The sequence below is a fragment of the Muntiacus reevesi genome, chromosome 2 (assembly GCF_963930625.1).
Source record: "Muntiacus reevesi chromosome 2, mMunRee1.1, whole genome shotgun sequence".
Lineage (NCBI taxonomy): Eukaryota > Metazoa > Chordata > Mammalia > Artiodactyla > Cervidae > Muntiacus > Muntiacus reevesi.
In genome coordinates this window covers 164,676,480-164,698,645 of record NC_089250.1, presented here as the reverse complement: position 1 = coordinate 164,698,645, position 22,166 = coordinate 164,676,480, and the positions used below count along the sequence as shown (strand labels likewise).

The 22,166-nt window shown below is 52.0% G+C and overlaps 1 non-coding gene across 1 annotated transcript; it reads right to left on the bottom strand.

Moving 5' to 3' along the window:
• Positions 1–2,115: 2,115 nt before the first annotated feature.
• On the bottom strand, positions 2,116–2,187 carry TRNAC-GCA (transfer RNA cysteine (anticodon GCA)). The gene has a single exon. It is a non-coding gene; the product is annotated as a tRNA-Cys (tRNA).
• Positions 2,188–22,166: the final 19,979 nt, after the last annotated feature.

The following is a 22,166-nucleotide window of genomic DNA, read 5'->3' as shown; positions in this document are numbered from 1 at the left end:
GGGTGAGGGGACCATTCTTTCTCCATCTCCTACTGCACCCCTGACTGCAGCAGAGGGAGAGGCTCTGCCCCCCACTCTGGGTAATTCAAGGGTTCAGAGCACACACAGACCTGAGGAGCTGGTCTTTTGGGACTGGGATGTTTGCACCCCCTCCATGCTGCAGGGTTCTGAGTGATGAAGCCCCCTCAACAAGTGAAAATAGTCAGGTGGGAATGAAAGCGCTGCTGTAAGGGTCACTGGGAAAATACCTGATACCCAGAACTGCCAATGCAAGTTCAGTTCAGTTCAGTCGCTCAGTTGTGTCTGACCCTTTGCGACCCCATAGACTGCAGCTCACCAGGCCTCCCTGTCCATCACTAACTCCCGGAGCCTACTCAGACTCATGCCCATAGAGTCGGTGATGCCATCCAACCATCTCATCCTCTGTCGTCCCCTTCTCCTCCTGCCTTCTATCTTTCCCAGCATCAGGGTCTTTCCCACTGAGTCAGCTCTTCTTATCAGGTGACCAAGGTATTGGAGCTTCAGCTTCAGCATCAGTCCTTGTAATGAATATTCAGGACTGATTTCCTTTAGGATGAATTGCCTGGTAAGAAGCTCCCTTGGAAAGAAAAACTCAGGTTTGAGGGCAGCTCATTTTGGGGGACCTAGTTTCTCAGGTGTGCAGAGGAGACTGGGGAAGGAGGAGGGTGAGGAGGAGGAGGAGGAGGAGGAGGAAAGGGTATCGTGTCCGTGGAGCAGAATTCTGGCACCAAGTTCAATCAGCCCACTCCCCAGATAGCCACAGGTGGAAACAGAGAGCCGGGCCTGCTTCTAGAACAGTAGTTCTCAACTTTGGTTCCACAGGAAAACCTCCTGGGGAATGATAAAAAATATATCCACTCCCAGCCTCTGCCCCTAAAAGACTATAATTTAGTTTGTCTGAGTGGGGCCAGGAATCCAATATGTTTTAAAGGTTCCCCAGGTGATTGTCCTGTTGCACTGACGTCGAAAACCCATTGCTTTAAAACCTCGCTCCTCAAAGTGCGGTCCTCTGCCATCGCCTGGGAGACAGGAAAACACAATTCTGGGCTTTGGCCAGAGCAGCCCGGGAAGGATCTGCATCTGCAGGAGGACCCGGAGAGCTTGAGGCACTAGGTGAGGATGTGCTTCCTTCACGGGAGCCCTTCCCAAATGGAGGAAGTCCACCAGGACGCGTGAGAAGCACGCTCACCTCTCCGCCGGGAAATGTCACAGATCCTCACCTAACAGAAGGGGCTCAGAGGAGCTGCAGGGGTCTCTTTGACCTTCCTGCCTCCCAGGGAGAGGAAATGTGTGTGGTATTTCCAAGCATCCCTTGGAAAGAAGCGAAAAACAAAGACAGAAAAATGCCTTCCCGTCGCTCAGCCCCCCTCTACTTGGAGGCCATGTGCCTTACCGCATCCTGGCATAACTGTACCTGCCCCGGCTCCCCACGCCCCCTTCACTTGGGACATTTCGTCACCTTCTCGACTTAACAAGTCGATTCCTCACAGCTCCCGAGCAATCCCTCTACTTGGACTCCCTCTCCGATTAAGTTTTAGCCTCACCTTTGAGGTTTCCAACTCGGCCACGACAGTACAGCCTGCATCTAAGCAGACGTCACTGCCTGGCACACTCTGTTCATCTCACCAAGTTCTTCTGCTTCTGATGCACTTGGTGGAGAACCTCCTGAAAGACACAGGGGAACAAATAATAGAGTGCCTGCTGAACCCGCCCCTCCTGTATCCATTATTTCATTTTCCCCAGAAGCCGATGAAGCGTACATGGTCCTCATAGAGAGGAAGTGACCTGCCCAAGCTCACACAGCCACGAAGCCCATCTGCTAAGCTGTGATTGGATTCCCTCTGACTCCAAACCCTGCTCTTTTCACTCTTATTCCTGTTTTCTTCTCCATTTCCCTTCTTTCCTTGTTCTTTGTTTTCACTCAGAGTTGTATATATTTTTCTGAAAAGGAAAAATAGTATTATCTTTTCTTTAGTCACTAAGTCATGTCCGACTCTTACAACCCCATGGACTGTAGCCCTCCAGGCTCCTCTGCCCATGGAACTCTCCAGGCAAGAACACTGAGTGGGTCGCCATTTCCTTCTCCAGGGGATCTTCCCCACCCGGGAATCGAACCCGGGTCTCCTGCACTGCAGGCAGATTCTTTACCAACTGAGCTACAAGGGAAAAGTAATGTTATGGGAAGATAATAATTTCACAAAGAATGGATGCAACTGTCAGAAAATAAATACATTTAATGATCTGTGAAGTCACATTTCGCAATGAACTCAATGTTTGTCATCTATATTTAAAATACACATGTGTGCAAGGACATAGCGGCTCGAGAAAGCCAAGGAGTCGGGCCTGAGGTTTATGTGTTGGCTGCACACACGCCGTGGTCCTCAGGACCCAAGAAGCTCACACCTAACGCCTGAGAAAGCAGGTCCTGAGCAGTAGATATTCAGGGCTGCAGAACGAATACCTAACCCCCCCACCTTTGCATCACCGAATCCAAATGCCGAGGTCCAGCCAGGTGTAGCCAGGCTACAAAATACACCCACATTCCCTTTAGTGTGCAAACACTGGCCACTTCAAGTCCCAGTGCCCACCTCACAGCGGGCCTGATCCTGACTCAGGGGTCTCCTCTACCCCATGGCAGAGGCTGGCTCATGTGTGAGCATCTGTCATCACAGAGGATATCTGTCGAGGGAGCGGGGCTCAGTCAGGCAGCCCCCGACCCCAGACCCCCCTGGCCAGTCCCGAGAGAGCCTGCGATGGCTCGTTCTCAAAAGGACTGCCCTCATCCTGGCGGTTGTGGATGGCCGTGGCACATCCCACAGCCCCGCGGAAGTGGCCGTGATGTCCCGTTGGTGACTGGGCCCTGTCCCGGTCTAGGTGATTCCTTGTGGCACAAGGGGCGGGGGGCTCCTCTTTCCTTGAAGTGCCGCTCAGCCAGGGGACCCTGCGGTAGAGTCCTGAGGCCCAGAACTTCCTACCCAGGCAGTGTACTTGATTGTCAGGGCTGCCATACCAAACTCAGTGGTTTGAAACAGTAGAAGTGTAGTTTTTCATGGTTCCGAAGGCTGAAAGGCCAAAATCAAGGTGTCACAAAGGGCGGTGCACCCTCTGGGGACCCTGAGGGGGATTCCTCACTGACTCTCTCCCAGCTTCTGGCAAGTCCTTGCTTGCAAAGGCATCATCCAGTCTCTGCCACCATCTTCCCTCTGGGTGTGTCCGTGTCTCCCCTTTCTCTTACAGGGACACCAGCACGGGATCTAGGGACCCCCATTCCACTCTGCCATCACCCTAAGTTGACTGTATCTGCAAACACCTTACTTCCAGATAAGATCACTTTCACCTAGGAGTCAGGACCCGAACATCTCTTTTAGGGGAGACGTGATCCAGTCCACCCCAAAGGCCCTGAAGGCCAGTTGAGGGGATACAGCACCAGCTTCTCCCTGGGCCCAGGGGCATCCCCCTTCTTCTGGTCATCTGGACCTGTCCCTCTCTGTTCCCTCTCATCACTCTTCCACCCTGCCTCCTGGTTACCTTCAGAGCCTCCTGAGGTCAGAGGGGTCTGCGAGAAGAGATGGCTCAGCAAAGGGGGTACAGCATACAGCCCTGTGTGACACCACACTGCTCCCTGGAACCTTCCCAGCCTTCAGAGCATGTTCATTTCCAGAGCCCTATCTCATTGTGACCTGGGGGTCACTGACTCCATTGCACAGATGGGGAAACTGAGGCTCAGAGAGGGCCAACGACTTGCTCAATGTCACACAGCAAACGCAGGGCACAGCTAGGACTGCGGATGTCTGGTCCAGGGTTGCTGTCCATTGGCTGCCTCTGTGATGTCACACAGAGGGTCTTCTCCATTCTGGACCCAGTATAAAGAAGAGGAGCCGATGACCGGAGCTGGACCAATTGGCACTGATGCCTGAGACAGCAAAGCGGCTGCTTCTCCCATCACCCCCAGCCTCCAGCCCTCCATGCCCCACGGAAGACACATGGATTAGATGTCACGAGAATGATCTCTTTAGGAGCATAAATATCCCCTCCTGATGGCCTGGCACCCTGCCTTTCGTCTTGTTATGGCAATCTTTTCCCATTTTTTTTTTAGCATCTGCTCTTCAGAATGTTTCATATTCTGAGTAGAAAACTAAGTGGAGTGTAAATCAGAGGTAAAACGCCCGGGACTTGCCTTCTCGACATCTCTTTCCTGGGCTGCCTGGTGCGTCCGCTGCTACTGATCGAGTAGTTATTTTAACTGTTGCTTGCTTTTAAGGCCTGTTGATGTACTGGTGGCTTTTTTATATGTGGTGGGTCATTTGTGTGACTGATTTCGTGGCTCTCGCCGCCTGCTGAAGGACACCCCTGGAAACAGATCCAGCGACTGAGTTCGCAGGACGCAAACAATTGCAGGGCAGCGTGGGCGAGGAGAAGGGCCGTGATTGCACTCTGCTGTCCTCAGCCGTGTGCACAAGCCGATTGGATGCAGGGGCGCAGCAATAAACGGGGGGGAAATTGATAGAATCCAGGTGTCAGCCTTTGACATTAAAATCCTTTCTCACTCGGTAAAGAGTAAATGATGTGGACGAAGGGAAATAGCAACCTGTGGTCAAATGAGCCTCCAAGAAATGGTCTTGCCCTGCCTGTTGGAGTTTCAGCCGCCGTGAGAATCCCTGGGCGGACTTTGCCAGATGACTGTGAAAAAAAGGGAGAAAGAGAGTCATTGTTCTGCTTCCAGAACTCAAATCGATCAAACAGCCCGGCAATGATGGCTACTTACTCCTCATCACCCCATCGGGATTGGTCGATGGCTGCTGTGTGTTGCAGGCAAGTGACATTCACTGTCAGAGTGGATTTGCCCGAATGCCCATGCTTCTGGGGCGTTTTCCCAGAGGTGTGGACGTGGCGATGCATCTGTTCACTCCAGAGAATATTCTATTGCCCTGGATTTGAACAATTCAACTCTCGGAGAAGCTGGCTCTAACCATGATCCCTTTACTTTTCTTTTTCTATTTTTTCCCTCATTTTTTCCCTTCCTCCTTTTCCTAAAAAAATATATATACATACATATATATATATATATATATAATTTAAGATACTGAAAGTTTTACAATCAGTGCAATGTGTAATTATAAACCTATCACCCAGCCTAAGAAATGAAATGTCACATATGCACAAAGACCACCTGTGTCCCCCATTTCAGCCACATCCTGACTCATCACCCTGCAAGTGGCCTCTCCCAACCTGAAGCACCCCACCTCACCACCACCCCCACCAAGTCTTTTCTCCACAAAGAACTCAGAAGGATCCTTTTACATGCCAGATGGGATCATGTCACTTCCCTCTGCAAAAGGCCCTGAGGCTCCTGCACTTTGAGACTGAAATGCCCCTCCATCACTTTCATGACCTCATCTTCCTCTATGGCCCCCAATTCCAGCATTAGGGACACGGTGCCTTCTTCTGTACATCAAGCCTCTAGCCCATGCCATCATGAGGCCTTTGCCCTTTCTGTTGCCTCTGGCTGGGACAATTCTCCACCCAGGGCATCTCCCCTTCATGGCTCACTCCTACACGTCACTCAGCTACTGTTCAGACACCTCCTCCTCAGCCTGGCCTCTCCTCATCCCAGCCCCTCCACCGGCTCAAAAGCAATCACCATCACTCCCTTTTCACCTTGCTTTATTGTCATCATTTTCCACAACATGAGACATTATATTTCTCTTGTTCATCTTTTGTCTCCCCACCAGAATACAAGCTCCACAGAGGTGGGGACTTTTGTTCATGCTGTGTTATAACCCCAACACTGAAGACTGCGCCTGGCACAGGATAGGCAACCAGATAGCTGCTGGATCGATGGGTTCCAGTTACAGGTACAGAAACCGAGGCTCGACGAGATCACATGCTTTGCCAGTGACCCGCAGTTCCTGAGCCGAGAATGGTCCCTGAGCAGTGATGCGCTGGCTACTGCTGAAACCCTGGCTCCTCCCAGGGACGGGGTGGGGGCGGGCGGGAGGGGGTCCCGGTTGCATGTGTTGATCTTCACGGTGTAAATACTGATGGCTCAGTGGTAAAGAATCCTCCTGTGAATGCAGGAGACACGGGGTTTGAATCCTGGGTCGGAGACATCCCTTGGAGAAGGAAATGGCAACCCACTCCAGTATTCTTGCCTGGAAAATCCCATGGACAGAGGAGCCTGGCGGGTTACAGGCCACGGGGTTGCAGAGTCGGACACGGTTTAGTGACTAACAAGCGCTTTAACAGCTGCCGAATCCAAGCTATATGAAATAACATGACTGAATAGGGAGCCAGGAAGAGATGTGTCCCACAGGCTCTAGAAGGAACTGGGCAAATGCCGACTCTTGCACGCCATTGCCCTCAGCTCTGACGCTCTTTTATTTCCTAGACTCGGTGTTTAACACAGTAGGGGAAATAATTTCTGCTTAACTTCCCCCTGCCCCACATCCCACTTCAAGAAAATGATCTGAGCTCAGTCACTGGGAGCTGCTGGGCCTCGGTTTCCCCACCTGTGTGATTTCTAAGTGCCAGGTCATCCCAGATCACCTGAAGGGTCCAGGCCTGGCCATGTGCAGTACCCCTGTAGGACACCGGGAGGCAGTCCTTTCCCGTGAATGCGTCTGCTGCTTGAATTTCCTCTATCAGCACGTCTTTCGTCTTGAGCGGAACACAACCTGGGCGTTGGGGCCCTTGCTTAGTTCATGAATCAGCAATTGTGCGCAGCTTGGGGTGGACGTCCACATAAAGGACACATTGTCTGCACGGAGGCCTCTTGTTCCAGGGGTTGCCCCAGAAAATTGGGGGCTGGGGGCCTGGAAGGAAGGTGGAAAGACCCCTGCAGGCCCCTCTCCGCCCCTGCCACTCCCACTGCTTACTGAGGACATCCTACCTGTGACCTGGGCTCTGTCCTGCCCCTTGCAGCCCAGCCCAGCACCCCGCCCCCCAGAGTTTCCTTCCTCCAGTCTTGGGATGTGTGGGGGGGTCATCTGGTTGTTCCATCTATCCCTGCTCTAATTAACCCAACTGGACCTCATGGGTGAGTGTTGGGGTTATAGCTGGACTTTTGATTTCCTGCCTTCTGCCATCCTCTGCAATGGAGGGAGCAGGCTTGGAGACATGTTCTTGGTATGCCTGGGCTTTGGGCCCTCTGTTTATGTAGAATCAGAGACGTGGCACCACCCCGTGGCCAAGCCGGACCCTTTGGGGACTTATTCCAGCTCTCCTGGCTCACATTAGCCCTGCAGGCCCTCTCTCCATCCCTTTGGCTCCCTGGATACTCCCCACCTCATGGCCTTCACACCTGCTCTTCCCTCTGCCCGAGCCTCCATCCCTCTCTCCTCCAACACCTCTACACGTGGCATGGTTGACTTGTCCTCACCCTGGATCAAATGTCCATCCTTTGTGGGGCTGCCCTCCCTGGTCAAAAGCTGAAGAAGCTACCCCCACCTCCAACCAGGTTACTAATCTCTACAGTTGGATGGTTTCCTTCCATTATAACTCTTACCTCCATTTGTAATTAAGCATTTCTTTGGCTGTTTTCACTGATCCTGGGGGCCACGAGGATGGAATTTTGTTGGATTTATTCATAGCTCTGTCCTCAGTAGCTGCATATAGTAATTGCTCAGTAAACAGCATAGTGAACGGGTGAACCCAAGGGCAGATGCAGAGATAGTGGTGATGACCCAAGCCGGGCCTGCATGCCCACCCAGACCTCCCAGGAGGTCCTGGCTGAGTGGACTGATGGGGCACTTTGCCCCAGACCAGACCAGGCCCCCACAGAGCCCCGCCTCCCAGGAATCAGGCTCCAGAGCAGCCCCCAGGGGAGAGGGACTGGGGCTCAGGGAGCAGGAAGCTCACGGCTTCCCTCCTGCCCGGGGAAGGAGAGGGTCTCCTCTAACCTACAGCTCAGGCTCCTGCCATATCCCCAGCCACACACAAGCCTCTTCACCCTGCCCCCACAGCTCCATCAGGGGACCCCAGGCTGGGCCTAGAATCCAAGGCTCTGCATTTGAGTAGAAGCCATTTGTTTTGGTCTGTAAATGCAGGTTTGGCTCCATTTAAGAAAGCACAGCAGAGACTTTCCTGGTGGTGGTGGTGGTGGTGGTTGAGGTGCAAAGTCGTGTCTGACTCTGTGTCCCCATGGACTGCAGCACGCCAGGCTTCCCTGTCCTTCACTATTTCCTGGAGTTTGCTCAGACTCATGTCCATTGAACCGGTGATGCCATCCAACCATCTCATCCTCTGTCGTCCCCTTCTACTCCTGCCTTCAATCTTTCCCAGCATCAGTCTTTTTTCAATGAGTCAGGCCTTCGCATCAGATGGCCAAAGAACTGGAGCTTCAGCTTCAGCACAAGTCCTTCCAGTGAATATTCAGGGTTGATTTTCCTTAGGATGGACTTGTTTGATATCCTTACTGTCCAAAGGAGTCTCAAGAGTCTTTGCCAACACCACATTTCAAAAGCATCAATTCTTCGGCACTCAGCCATTTTTACTGTCCAACTCTCACATCCAAACATGACTAATGGAAAAACCATAGCTTTGGCTGCATGGACCTTTGTTGGCAAAGTGATATCTCTGCTTTTTAATCCACTGTCTAGATTCATCATTGTTTTTCTTCCAAGGAGCAAGTGTCTTTTAATTTCATGGTTGTAGTCACTGTCCGCGGTGATTTTGGAGCCCAATAACATAAAGTCTGTCACTGTTTCCATGGTTTCCCCATCTATTTGCCATGAAGCAATGGGATCAGATGCCATGATTTTCATTTTTTTAATGTTCCCTGGTGGTTCAGTGGATAGGAATCCACCTGCCAACACAGGGTATATGGGTTCAAGCCCTGGTCCTGGGGGATCCCACGTGCCGGGGAGCATCCAAGCCTGTGCGCTGCAACTACTGAAGCCTGTGTGCCCTAGAGCCTGCACTCCGCAACAAGAGAAGGGAAGCTACCACAACTAGGTACAGCCCCTGTTCTTTGCTGTCTCTCTGCTAGAGAAAGCAAGTCCTCAGCAACGAAGACCCAGTGTAACCAAAATAAATAAATAAATAGATAGATACTTTTTTGAAAAAGAAAACACAGGAACTTGTCTTGCTCAGAACCATGTCCCCTCCTCCCTCCCCGCTCCATCCACACCATCTCCCCAACAGATTTCCACCCTTGGACGCTGCTGAGGCCAAGTCCGGGCCTCGGCAACTCCATTACAGGTGAAAAAGCATCCAAGGAGGTTGAGTGAAGCTCCGTCTTGAGCAGCAGCCCATGGCCGGCTCAGAAAACAGGTCTGGACCTGAAGGAAGTCAGACTCGAAGCCCCCTGGGTGAGCCTTGTAGCCAAACCCAGGCTCAGGAGGCTGCACCGCGGTCTCCTGGACGTAACACCAACTTAGAGGCAAACCAAAGGCCCAATTCCAGCAGTGTGACCCTGGGCGAGTCAGTTTGCAGGGCTGGGCCTCCATCAGCCTCTGATCTGTGAGATGGGAGACAGTAAGACCCGCTTTCCACGTTGTGACCTGGGCTCTGCTGAAGACCCAGGACAGGGTCGTGCAGGTAACCGGGGAACCAGCTTGGGCAGCAGAATGTGAGCTCTCCCTGGGTGATGCTTTCCTGGATGGGAAGGTGAACAAAAGACTGCCCGTCTCCTGGCCCATGCCCTGGGCGGGCAGCCAGTGGGAGCTGTATGTGCCTGACCGGCTTCAGTGCCACCTACAGCCTGTGATGCCCCCAGGGCCACCTGGACCCAGAGCCTCTTTCACCGCAGAATTGGAAGAATCACTGCGTTTCCTCTTCGGTGGGGCTGTGGTCTACTCTGAGCCTCTAGCACGTTGTTTGGCTGCAGGAGTTGGAAGCAATGACTGTCTTCTTTTCTGACACTTTGTTCCTGCCTCCAGGGTCTCTGAGGGTTTTTGCCCTGAAAATCCTTGGAAACTTCACTTGTCTCGGCCACAGACAAGGCCTTGCCTTTGATCCACCAAAGGCAAGAGGGGTGTCGCGGGGCAGGGTTTCTGCCTGCTGAGGTCCCCCCACCCCATGGGATGGGGAGTGAAGTTCCCAGAGCACAGACTGGTTAGGACAAACCCAGATTTCAATCCCAGATGGCACTGGGGAAGCTCTGATACCGTGTCTGCGTCTCAGCTTTTATATGGGGACAGAAGGGACTCTACGTTCAGGAAGGGGGTTGGGACTGGCATTCTATCAGCCTCTGACATGCGCACTTGAGGTGTCATAGGACACTGTATTTTATGAGCAGAAAAAGTGTAGTCCATGAACAGGTGTACAAATGTGACCAGGCTGTGTCTTATGCTGTCCTTGCGGCAGGAGTCTGTAGGGCGAAGGTAAGGTTTCACTTTCCAGGACTGCCTGTCCCGCTAAAACAAAAGCGCATTATTCACTGTGCAACAAGGCTTGATTACTAAAATATTTGATTTGCTGTTATTCAATCACTAGGTCATGTCCAACTCTTTGTTCCACTTTCTTCTCCAGAGGATCTTCCCTACCCAAGGATCGAACTTGCATCTCCTGCATTGGCAGACAGATTCTTTACCACTGTTGTGGCTGAGATGGTAAAGAACCTGTCTGCAATGCAGGAGACCCAGATTCGATCCCTATGTCAGAAAGATTCCCCTGGAGATGGAAATGGCAACCCACCCCAGTATTCTTGCCTGGAGAATCCTGTGGACAGAGGAGCCTGGTGGGCTATAGTCCATGGGAGTCACAAAGAGTCGGACACGACTGAGCAACCAACACTTTACCTTTGCTTTACCACTTGGCCACCTGGGAAGAACAAAATGTTTGATACTGGTGCTTAAAAATACAGAAATACATATAAAATACCTCTGTGATCAGCTGCACCCCCAAGCAGCCTGGGTGGGCTTGAGGCAGAGGTATGTGGGAGTCTCTAAAAGGGGGACTAAACCCTGAAGCTGAACCTGCTTTTCTATCCCCTACAAGTGCACTGGCAGGCGGGCGCATTGGCTCCAGGCACCCATGGTGCCCCGGGGAGGGTGGAGGCTGATTCCGGAGGCCCAGATCACAACGCCCCATCAAGGAGGAGGCAACGAGGGCCTGGCCAGCAGTGCTGTGACCTCAGGTCCCCACCTGTGCAGGCAGCTACGGCCTCTGCTCACATCCAGGTGACTCAGCTCACGGCCCAGCCTCCCTTTCCTTGGAGAGATCTCTTTTCCCCTACCTGTTGATCCACAGCCTCTGTAGTCCTGTCTCCCTTTGATAGTATCTCTGAGGGACACACACTTGGTGCGAAGACTACAGTTTTTTTCTCTTTGTAGTTTGTTCCTCCCTTTGTGATGCAAGTGGCCAGCAGATGCCTTTTAGGGAAGCGGAGGCCACAGGCCGCCGTGCTGGACTGTGGGATGGGCACCCCTCCCCTGCTCTCCTAGAAAGGTTTTGTTGGGGGCTTTCTGGGCTCCCTGAGTGCTGGCAGTCCATGAAGCCAAGTGGGAGAGGTGGACAAGGGGGTCCCCGTGCTCTGGGAGCTGACATTTGAGCAGGAGAGACCTTCCTGAGACCCCAGATTGTTATCCTTAGGCCCCTACTCCCATCTCCATCTGCTTCCCCAGCTCCTCCCAAATTCCCCAAAATGCTAAGTTGCTGCTAGGATCAGTGGAGAGCTGCCCTTTTCCAGTCCATGACAGATGAAGGATGTGCCCTCCCAATTTCCTAGAACATCCGTCAGCCCCCCTGCCCATGGCTTTGGTGTCCAAAGATACAGGCCAAGTGTGAACTGCTGGCTCTCAAGGGCTCCCCTGAACTTCTCCTAGCTGGAGATCAGAGAGGTTGATCTTTGGGGGGCCAGCAGTCACCAGATGCCCCCACCCCATTCCTGAATAACAACAGGGTCTGATTGCCCATCCCAAGTCCCTTCATCCCGAGGAGCCCAGCCCAAGGCCCCAGCCTCCACGAGCCCTCGCTGGCCCTGCGAGGATTTGGAAGAGACACCGTGGTGAAGGTCATCACCCCAGATGGTCTGTTTCAGGTAGGATTCTCGGTGGCAGTCTGAGACAAACAGCAACCCTAAGGCCCTAAGTAGTAGCCCTGAGGTGAATATTGGAGAAGGAAATGGCAACCCACCCCAGTATTCCTGCCCAGAGAATCCTGTGGACGGAGGAGCCTGGTGGGCTGCTGTCCATAGGGTCACACAGAGTTGGACACAACTGAAGCAACTTAGCATGCATGCATGCACTGGAGAAGGAAATGGCAACCCACTCCAGTGTTCTTGCCTGGAGAATCCCAGGGATGGGGGAGCCTGGTGGGCTGCCCTCTATGGGGTCGCACAGAGTCGGACACGACTGAAGCGACTTAGCAGCAGCAGCAGCAGCAAGGTGAATGTGGGGGTGGGGCGGCTGAGACTTCTGGGGGTCCCTTTGGACCTTTGCCAGGGTGTGAGGACTCAGCTCCACCCACGCCCTCCTCGGGGTGACCTCTGCATGCTCAATTCCCAGGGGAGAGTCCCGGTTGGCCCACAGGCCCACCTCTTTGTTGAGAGTGGACTGGCCTCTGAGATGGCCAGGACCACACCCATAGGAAGTGAAGTCGCCCAGCTGGAGGTGCTGGCGGTGTGAGGTGTGGCCAGACAGACACAAATACCAGAGTCCACGGATGCCCAGCAGGCCTGGGAGCTCGGCTTCCCCCCAAGTACCCAGGCCTTGATCTCTCGGTAGGGCAGCCTGGAAGGGTGCAGCCCAGACACCCGAGACATCGCTGGCTGGGGAGTGTCAAGTGTGGGGCAAACACCTGCGCAGGTGAGGCTGGGAAGCCACGCCCACTACGCCTGGATCACGGCGCTCCAGTGAGCCTGGGAAACCTAACTCCGCTTGCCTCTGTGGGAATGCAGGGCCCGAGCCCACACAACAGAAGGGGATTGTTGTAGGGCAGAGAGCGGGACATGCCCTGGGCCTGTTTACAAGGCGGCTTCCCGGGGTCCTCACGCTGTTCCCCGTGTACTGGGGATCGTAGGATCTGAAGGACCAGCCAAGGTCAGGTTGCCCCCAGCAGCTGCGCTGTCCCAGGTGAGCCGGAGGTGCGACTATACTGTAAATGTCTCCAGCCACAAAGACAAAATAACTCTTCTCCCTTTGCTTTCTCCTTCCTCAAAGAAGCCCCTTTAAGGGTGAGGCTGATCAGCCGTGTCTTTGAACCTGGAACCAGCCCAGACCTGGGTCACTTCCCTCCTCTGCTTCTAAACCTCCTGGAACCTGCGGCATAGTTCACCCACCCAGGCCCAGGGCAAGCCCCAGGCCAGCCCTACCTCTGCCCAGCTTCCCTTCTCCCTGCCTCCTGCTTTGCTCTGTACACCCAGCAATGCAGACCAAGTGCCTTTTGCAAGGTCTCTTCTCAGTCCCTGATCCCAGCCCCATCAGGCAGTCCAGTGAGCAGAACAGAACAAGGCAGCTGGACAGCTAGCAGTGAAGGGTGGCTTCATCACTGACTTTTGAAAAAAAACACATGATGCCACTTGCCAGGGAGGAAGAGAAGTTGGTGTCAGCTGGGTGGTGGGACTCGGGGAAGGTGGAGTGGGATAAAGGCGCAGAGCCATCACCCTCCCCCCCGTCACCCTCCTCCCCCATAACTCTCCCACTCCTCCTCCCAGCCCCTCCTCCTTCCCCATCACCCTGCCGTTCCCCAGCCATGTGTCTTAAAAGGGGAGAGAGAACATCCCGAGTGAAGCACTCCAGATTCAAGATCCAGGGTTTGCAGGAGGAAGGCATTGATCTCCGGGAGGAATACTCCGGGTGAGAGCTGCCCCCTGGAGGAAGCAGCCTATGTGTTCCAACTCTGGCCCAAACCCGTTTCTATACTTTCTGACTGAGCATCCCTGGGCAAATCACATACCTTCCCAAGTCCAGTTTCCTCAGGTGCAAAATGAAGAATGGCTCAAAGCCTCTGACTCCAGGAACTGCTGAGAGGATCCACCATCTGAGCAGCTCGCACCTTCTATTAACACCTGGTCCTTAATTTGTTGCTGTTGTTCAGTTGCTAAGTCATGCCCAGCTCTGCAGCCCCATGGACTGCAGCATGCCAAGCTTCCCTGTCCTTCACTATCTCCCGGAGTGTGCTCAGATTCATGTCCATTGACTCAGTGATGCCATCCAACCATCTCATCTTCTGCCACCACCTTCTCTTCTTGCCCTCAAGCTTTCCCAGCCTCAGGATCTTTTCCAATGAGTCAGCTCTTCACATCAGGTGGCCAAAGCATTAGAGCTTCAGCTTCAGTATGAGTCCTTCCAATGAAGATTCAGGGTTGATTTCCTATAGGAGTGACTGGTTTGATCTCCTTGCACCCAGGGGACTCTCAAGAGTCCTCTCCAACACCACAATTCAAAGGCCCTTGTTTAGTGTTCAACACATGTCAGGTGCTGTCTTTATCATTTTTACTCTCTTTGAAATCTTGTTCAAAATAAACGAAGTGATGTGGAACAGTTCAGGCATAAATCCAGATGTGACTTGCCAGTCCTGCATGTGCCCTAGGTGCCATGCTTATTTTATTAAAAAATCATTGACTTAACATTGAGCAGAGATGCAGTGCAGTGGGTCGAAACTCACGTCCTGAAATCCTACGGACTTCACATCCAGAAGCCACTGTTCCCAGCTCTGCGATCGAGGGCAGGTTTGCTTTGTCTGTTTCATTCCCATGGTATCCCCAAAGCCTAGGACAGCATCTGACATATGTTTGTGTCCAATACATCTTTACTGGTTGAATTTAAGTTACCTGGCATTGCTGAGTCTCAATTTCTGAATCTGCAGAGAGATGATAATAGAACCTGCCTCAAAGAGCTGTTGTGAAGATTAAACGAGATGACCCAGGAAAAGTGCATGGCACATGGCCTAGAAAAATCCACCTGCCTGGGCATCAGTGTCGTCAAAGTGTTAGTCGCTCAGTTGTGTCTGACTCTTTGCGACCCTATAGACTGTAGCCCGCCAGTCTTCTTTGTCCATGGGATTCTCCAGGCAAGAATACTGGAATGGGTTGCCATTTTCCTTCTCTGAACAAATCTTCCCAACCCAGGGATTGAACCCAGGTCATCCACATGGCTGGAGGGATTCTTTACCTCCCAAGCCACCAGTCAGCTCATTACCAAAGGATAGTTCACAAGGAATACAAATATGGCTCTCCAGCAATCAGAATATTCAATTAAGCAGAGCAGCCTCACTTACTTTGAGTTTGCTGCCTTTTGACAAACCACAGGAATTTTACTCCTCAGTCTAAACCTCTGGAAATCTATTTGTTAAAACAGAATCCAGTGGGTGTTGGCAAAAACCTACAAACACACTGATGAAAACGCAGAGGTAACTGGATAAATTTGGGGCTCGGGCTTGAGGATGTAGCCTGATGCCCTGGGCAGTCCTTGCTTCAGAGGATCCTAGTGGTTCACAGGCCGGTGTGGCTGAGACTTTCATTCTCATAAAAGATAGTTTAGGAAAAGCAAGTAGGTCTAGAGCTGCTCTCCGCCAATACTGAAATTGCCCTCGGAAACTTTCCACGGGCTGCTAAGCAGAGTGATAGAAAGAAAATTGAGGGTTTATATATTTTTTAAATAAAGGGATTCTAATTCCAATAAAAAATAATGCCCTTCCATGGCCAATTGCCATCTCCGCTTTCTTCTTTCCTTTTTAATAAAAATTTTTATTGTGAACATTAGGTTAACCAGACCTAAGCACAGCCTTTCCTGAGTCACTCAGGGGGAACTGCTCCAGCTCCTGCCAGGGTTTTGAATCAGGACAGCTCGGTGGGGGGACGGAGTGAGTTCGTGCTCTCCAGAGAGTGACTTGGGCTGCAATGCTGATCAGAGGCTGGAGGCGGGGTAGATTTGTCCCCTGAAGGAACTAAGCGTTTCATTCATACCTTTAAAGTGAAGGATACTGATTTTAATTGTACAGAGGCCATTACATGCCTCTCTCTGGTCTCGGATTGGAGTCCCAGATTCGGAGCTGGGGCAAGCTTGGGATGTGGAGTGGGGCTATGTGGATGTATTTTCCATGTGATTGCTCCACTTTTTGTCTGTTTGACTCCAGGCAAATTCATTAGCATCTCTGCAATGCAGTTTCGGGCTTCCCAGGTGGCACTCAAGGTAAACAACTCACCTGCCGATGCAGGAGACATAAGAAACTGGGGTTCAATACCTGGGTCAGGAATATCCCCTGGAGGGAATGGCAACCCACTCCAGTATTCTTGCCTGGAGAATACCATGGACAGAGGAGCCTGGCGGGCTATAGTCCGCAAAGAGTCGGACACGGCCGAAGTGACTTAGCACGCATGCACGCAATGCAGTTTCATCATGCGTCAAATACACAGGAGTTGTACTCACCTCAGAGTGTGGTACAAAGAAGGGGGAAGCAGAGGATGAGATGGTTAGATAGCATCACTGACTCAATGGACATGGATTTGAGCAAACTCTGGGAGATAGTGGAGGACAGAGGAGCTGGGTGTGTGTGCTGCAGTCCATGGGGTCGCAAACAGTCAGACATGACTTAGCAACTAAACAACAACAACAAAGTGTGGTTGGGAAGATTAGAAGACAGAGTATGTGTTAAGTCCATAGCACAGGGCTGGACAAAGCTGATGCTGAGTATATGGTGGTTATAAGACTATGACAATGATAATGATGAAGATGATGCAAATTCCATGGTTTTCCATCCCCCAAACCCGTATTGGTACCGTGTTGGACAAAGGTAGTTAAATCCACAAGGTGTATCAGTTAGCCATTGCTTCGTAACAGCCAAACTCCTCCCAAACAGTGGCTGATAACAACCATCATTCCTTATCTACAGCTCAGGAACTAAGGCCGGGGGTTGGCAGATCTCAGCTGAGCCCCAATGTTGTGGATTGCGTTTGGTCATGAATCTGAGAGTCCTGAGCTGCTGAGTGATCTGGGCTGGCCTCCTTCCTCCCCTACCCTCTCGAGAACTAGGCTCGGAACCCATAGACCTTCACATTTGTCACAGGCTACTGGCCAGAACAGTCACGAGGCCAGTCCACAAGCTAGAGGGAGGGAAATACGCACTATTTTCCAGTGGGAGAAACTGCTGAGTCACAGAGCAACAAGCGTGGGCACTGAAAGATGGGAAGAATTCAGGCCAACCTTGTAGCCGGTCTACCCCGGGGGGTTTGCAGGCCTCAGTAAAACAGATTGGGATATCCTGGGTGTCACTGGGGCCACAGGACTCCAGTCTCACAGCCCATCTTCTGAGACGGGAGGTATCACAGTGGCTCATCCAGAAAGCTGGGTGCAGACCACGAAGACTCAGCCTCCCCCCAGCCCTAAAGCCTTCAGCCAGCATCTTTCCTGTTCTGCTGAGGGTGCAGCAAAGAGCAGGGATACAGCCAGCAGCCCCCAAGGACAGGGCCTCCTTGCTGCTCCGTGCACAGGCCAAGCTCGTGTCCAGCGCAGGCCGTTTCCCCTGCTGGACCTTCTGTTTGAAATGCCCCTTTCTCAGCACACTCACCCCCGCACCTTCCGTCTCTGCTCAAACATCACTGCTCAGTGAAGAAGGCTTGTCTAAGCCCTGCCCCCGTCACCTTGACCACCACACCCCCCGCATCCCTGCAACCTGCTTATTAGTTTCATTCATGGTATTTGTCACTCAGAAGTCACACGGTTGTAGCCTATTGTCTGTTCTCCCTCTAGAACAGAAGCCTGTGGAAGGTGGGGTCTTCATCTTATTCCCAACTGCTACCATGATGCTTGCGTACATGAGGTCAGGGGCTTGACAGATGAGTCTTATAAGGCCCACATCTATCAGCTTATATGATCTCTTGTGCAGAGACAGTCAAAGACCCATTTGACAGATGGTGATAGCGAGGCTCAAAGAAATGAATCAACTTGCGTGAAGCCACGTGGCCAGTGGAACCCTGAGACCAGAATATGGTCCCCTGGCCTCACTTTCTTCCCACGGCCTCCCGCCTATTTGAGGAGGGCCAGGCGACAGCTTCAGCCACACCCGCCCTTTATACAAAACCAGGTGCATTCCCAGGACTGCACACCGTGGACACTGGAAGACTTTGGGCGGAAGTTGTTTCAAGACCCATAAAACCCAGATGAGAGCAAGTAGCCGTGGAAAATACACTGGACACCCACAGTGAGAGTATTACATGGCGATGGATGCTCTCATGGGGGGGCCAGTGAAGAAGACCCAGACTATGGTGCGATGCTCAATACTGGCCATAAATCACACACTTTATCTTACAGGCATTTCCATTTTCACAAATTCTGAAACTAAAACACGACTTCTCTCTTACTTGAGCAGATGTTAATTTGCAATGCAGAAGCCTCCGTTTGTCGATGACTTTCCATTATCCTTATAATTGCCCCCACATACAGTGCTCGATAAAGTTATAAACCTGTCCTCTGGGAACACCAAGTCAATAACAGGGTTATTGATTAGGTGGTGAAATGGTCTCCACGCTCTGAAGTCGAGCGGCCTACTTGGCTGTCCATGAGCAGGACTCACTGGGAGTCAGGGATACGGAGCCCCTGGGGGCCTCTGCCTCGTGCCTGGGGCCTCCTCGGATCTACGGGCAGGGCTGGGGAGGACAACAATTCTTGGAGACCAGGTTTTTTTGTTAAACCTGAGCTGGGAAGAAAATATAGACACCAGCAGGGCTTTTTCAGGTGTCTGTGAGGCCCTGAAAAGGGCATCAGGCCATTGAGCCCTGGGCCCCTGTTGCAGTTCACATTTGGCAAAGACAGAATAAACTGGGTTGTAACCCACTTTGTTCAGCCTGGGTTGAAATCCACTTTTCAGCCGCAGGACCTTGGACAAGTCACTTCTATTCTCTAAGTCTGGGATTCCTGGTATGTAAAACAGAGGAGATCTTAACACCTCTGGCCACCTTCGAAGGGGCTGGAGAGGATTAAATGAAACAAATCAAGTGTCAGTTGTTGCCACTGGCTTTTTGAAACTTTGAATTTTCCAAATTACAGCTTTGCGCTGTCTTCCTGCCAGGCGAAAGAGATGAGTAACTGGCATGGTAACTGACATTTCCTGGGCACTCTCCACCATGCCAGCCCTATGCAAGGCACCAAGGACTCTGAACTGAACAGGATGCAGTTCCTGCCCTCCAGGGGCTCCCAGCCCCCTGGAGTCAGAGGCATGGAGCCACCATTCCCATGAAGCATGCTCAATGGGCAGGTGAGCCAGGATCCCTGAATCTTAGGAGGCTGGAACAGCTGGAATCTTATGGCTTCCACGCAGGAATAACTCGAGGGTTGAGTTAAATTATCATGATTAAAACCTCCCTCTTAACAAACGATAGACCGGAGTCTCTGAGAGGTTAGGTTACATGGCAAGGAAAGGAAGGAGCGGGGCTTTGAGCCAGGGTGGCCCACAATCCTGGTGTGCCTGGGGCTGTCGGTGTCAAACTTAGGTAAGTCACAAGAAAACCAGGACAGGTTGGCTACCCTACTTGGAACTGTACCCAAAGATGTGGTCTCATCACCACGCCCCTCACCTGGTGCACAGAAGTGGGCTGCCTCCGCCAGTGACTCTGCAGAGCTGGAATCCCTGCTCTCCTTGTTGGAGGTTCAAGGCTGATCGTGGGGTCTCTGTTTTTTATTATTGCTCCAAGGCCTGTTGTAAAGATGGCAGACACATCCTGGGAGATCCTTCCCATATATTAGCTCGGCTTCTCATGTCAGGGCTGGGTGAGGGCAAGGATGCAGACACCATAGGCAGCAATTATGGGAAAAGACGGGGGCGGGGTGGGGGACGCAGATTGTAACTTGATCAAAGGCAGAGCTGGGATGGGGCAGAATGGGGACACCAAGTTCCCACTCTCCCCCATTCATCCTTGTTCTCTGTCTCTGGGGAGGACTTCCGGTGAGCAGCACAGGAAACACAAACTTCTCTTTGGGGGCGGGTGTGGGGCTGACCTTCTGGGTTCCCTTGAGTGGCTGGCTCAGCACTTGATGGGCTTGTTAGGGAGCCAATGAGATTGAGAGTGGGCGCGCCCCTCAGCGCACTGGAAGAACGGCAGCTAAAGAGCTAAGCGGAAATGAGTCAGTTCCACGTGCGCCAGGCTTACTCCAGACCCTTCCACAGCTTGACTCACTCTTACGATTGGAACCTTGCTCAGGCAACGGCCAGTTATTGTGGAAGTCATTACATAGAAGTGTGTTCGATGACAGTTATTTCCAGGTGTCCTTGGAATCCTCCTTATAGCAAGTGGGCTCACAAGAGGGCCATTGTCTACTAGGAAGGCACTTGAAGATGTGGGCAGAAAGAGGGAAAAGGCACCGTCTAGCTTTTCAGGCCTCTTTTCTGCTCCTGTGAAGCAGAAATTACCTCTAGACTCAGAATCACAGGCATTCTAGAAGAATGGGACCGTTGACCCCACCACCACTTAACAGGAGAAGACATTAGAATCCTGCCTTGCCGCTTCAGTTCCCTGGACACCTCCCCAAGCCATGATGTTAAGGGGCAAAGGATTTGAAAGTGTGTGACATTCCCTGTTTCCATCATTCTCAGTAAGAAGCCCTGCTTCTTGGAACTTCCCTGGTGGTCCAGTGGTTATGATTTCGCTTTCCAACGCAGGAGGTGTGGGTTCAGTCCCTGACTGGGGAGCAGAGATCCCGCACGCCTTGTGGCCAAAAAACCAAAACAAAATAGAAGCAATATTGCGACAAATTCAATAAACACTTTAAAAATGGTCCACATCCAAAAATATCCTTTAAAAAGTGATCATGTCCTTAGTGGCTCAGTCAAGTCAGACCCTTTGAGACCTCATGGGCTGTAGCCCACCAGGCTCCTCTGTCCAAGGGGGTTTTCCAGGAAAGAATACTGGAGTGGGTTGCCATGCCCTCCTCCAGGGGATCTTCCCAACCCAGGGATCAAATCCAGGTCTCCCACATTGCAGGTGAATTCTTTACCAACTGAGCTACCAGGAAAGCCCGAAAAAGTCATTAAGACAGTCAATTAAAAATAAAGATGTACTGCTTCCCGTTGCTCAGGCCCCTTAGGGGGGTCCAGCATTTATAGTCCTAGAGCAGCAGGCTGCAGGCAAACTGGAAGGAATCAGCCTCCCCAGGACGGTTTACTGAGCACAGATTTCTGGATTCAATTTTGATTTAGTAGGTCTAGGTGAGGCCCAAGTTCCCAGACGATGCTGGCATGGCTGACCCTGGACACACTTTGACAATCACTTATCTAGTCCACCCATGACACATTCCGTCCGCCTTCGGGACTTCCTTACTTGGCTGTAAAATGGGGCTGATGCTGAGTTGGCCGAGCACAAGCAGGGCTGTTCGAGATGACAAAGGGAAGGATGACCTTCTCATGTCTGGCTATTGGTAGAGTCTCAGCCTTCCTAGGGCTTCCCTGTGGCTCAGCTGATAAACGATCCGCTTGCCATGCAGGAGACCTGGGTTCGATCCCTGGGTTGGGAAGATCCCCTGGAGAAGGGAAAGGCTACCCACTCCAGTATTCTGGCCTGGAGAATTCCATGGACTGTAGAGTCCATGGGGTCGCAAAGAGTCGGACGCGACTTGTACTTTCACTTTTTCAGCCTTCACAAAGGCCCCTCCTTCCTGCAAGAGTTGCTTCTCACAATCAAGTCGTAAAGCAGGTAAAATATCTTCTTTGCCCAACACTCCACATCCGTGGATGGAGAATTACAGAAAGCCCCCAAGCCCTGGGCTCATCCTCATCCAAAGAAGACTGGGATCCTGGCCAAAAAGGGCAGGAGAATTCCGAAGAGGCCGAAGAGCCTAGATGGACCTATTGAATCTCCTTTGTCAGAGTCAGTTCTGGGAGACGCTGGCAGGAACCACTCTCAGCAACACCATCTTCCATCACGGCCAGTGCAGGGTTAAATCTCGCTCCCTATAGCTCCCAGCTCTGCTTCTCTCCGGTTCCCTCTGTCCTGCTCACCCCCAGCCCCACTCACTCCTGCTTCCTCTCCTGGTGCAAGTTTAATAAGCCTATATCGAAACCATCTAGGCCTGGAGCTTTCAAAGATTTAAGACTTTTAAATGTGAAGCCCCTCATTATATCTGACTCTTTTCAATAAAAAAAGACCTGATAAGCCATTGATATGACATCCGTTATCAGTGGGATTTGTTTGATGTCGATTTGAAATGCGCACTGCTTGCTTTTGGGGGTAATAGAATCAGACACTTAGAACCATACTGTGCCTAGTAGATCAC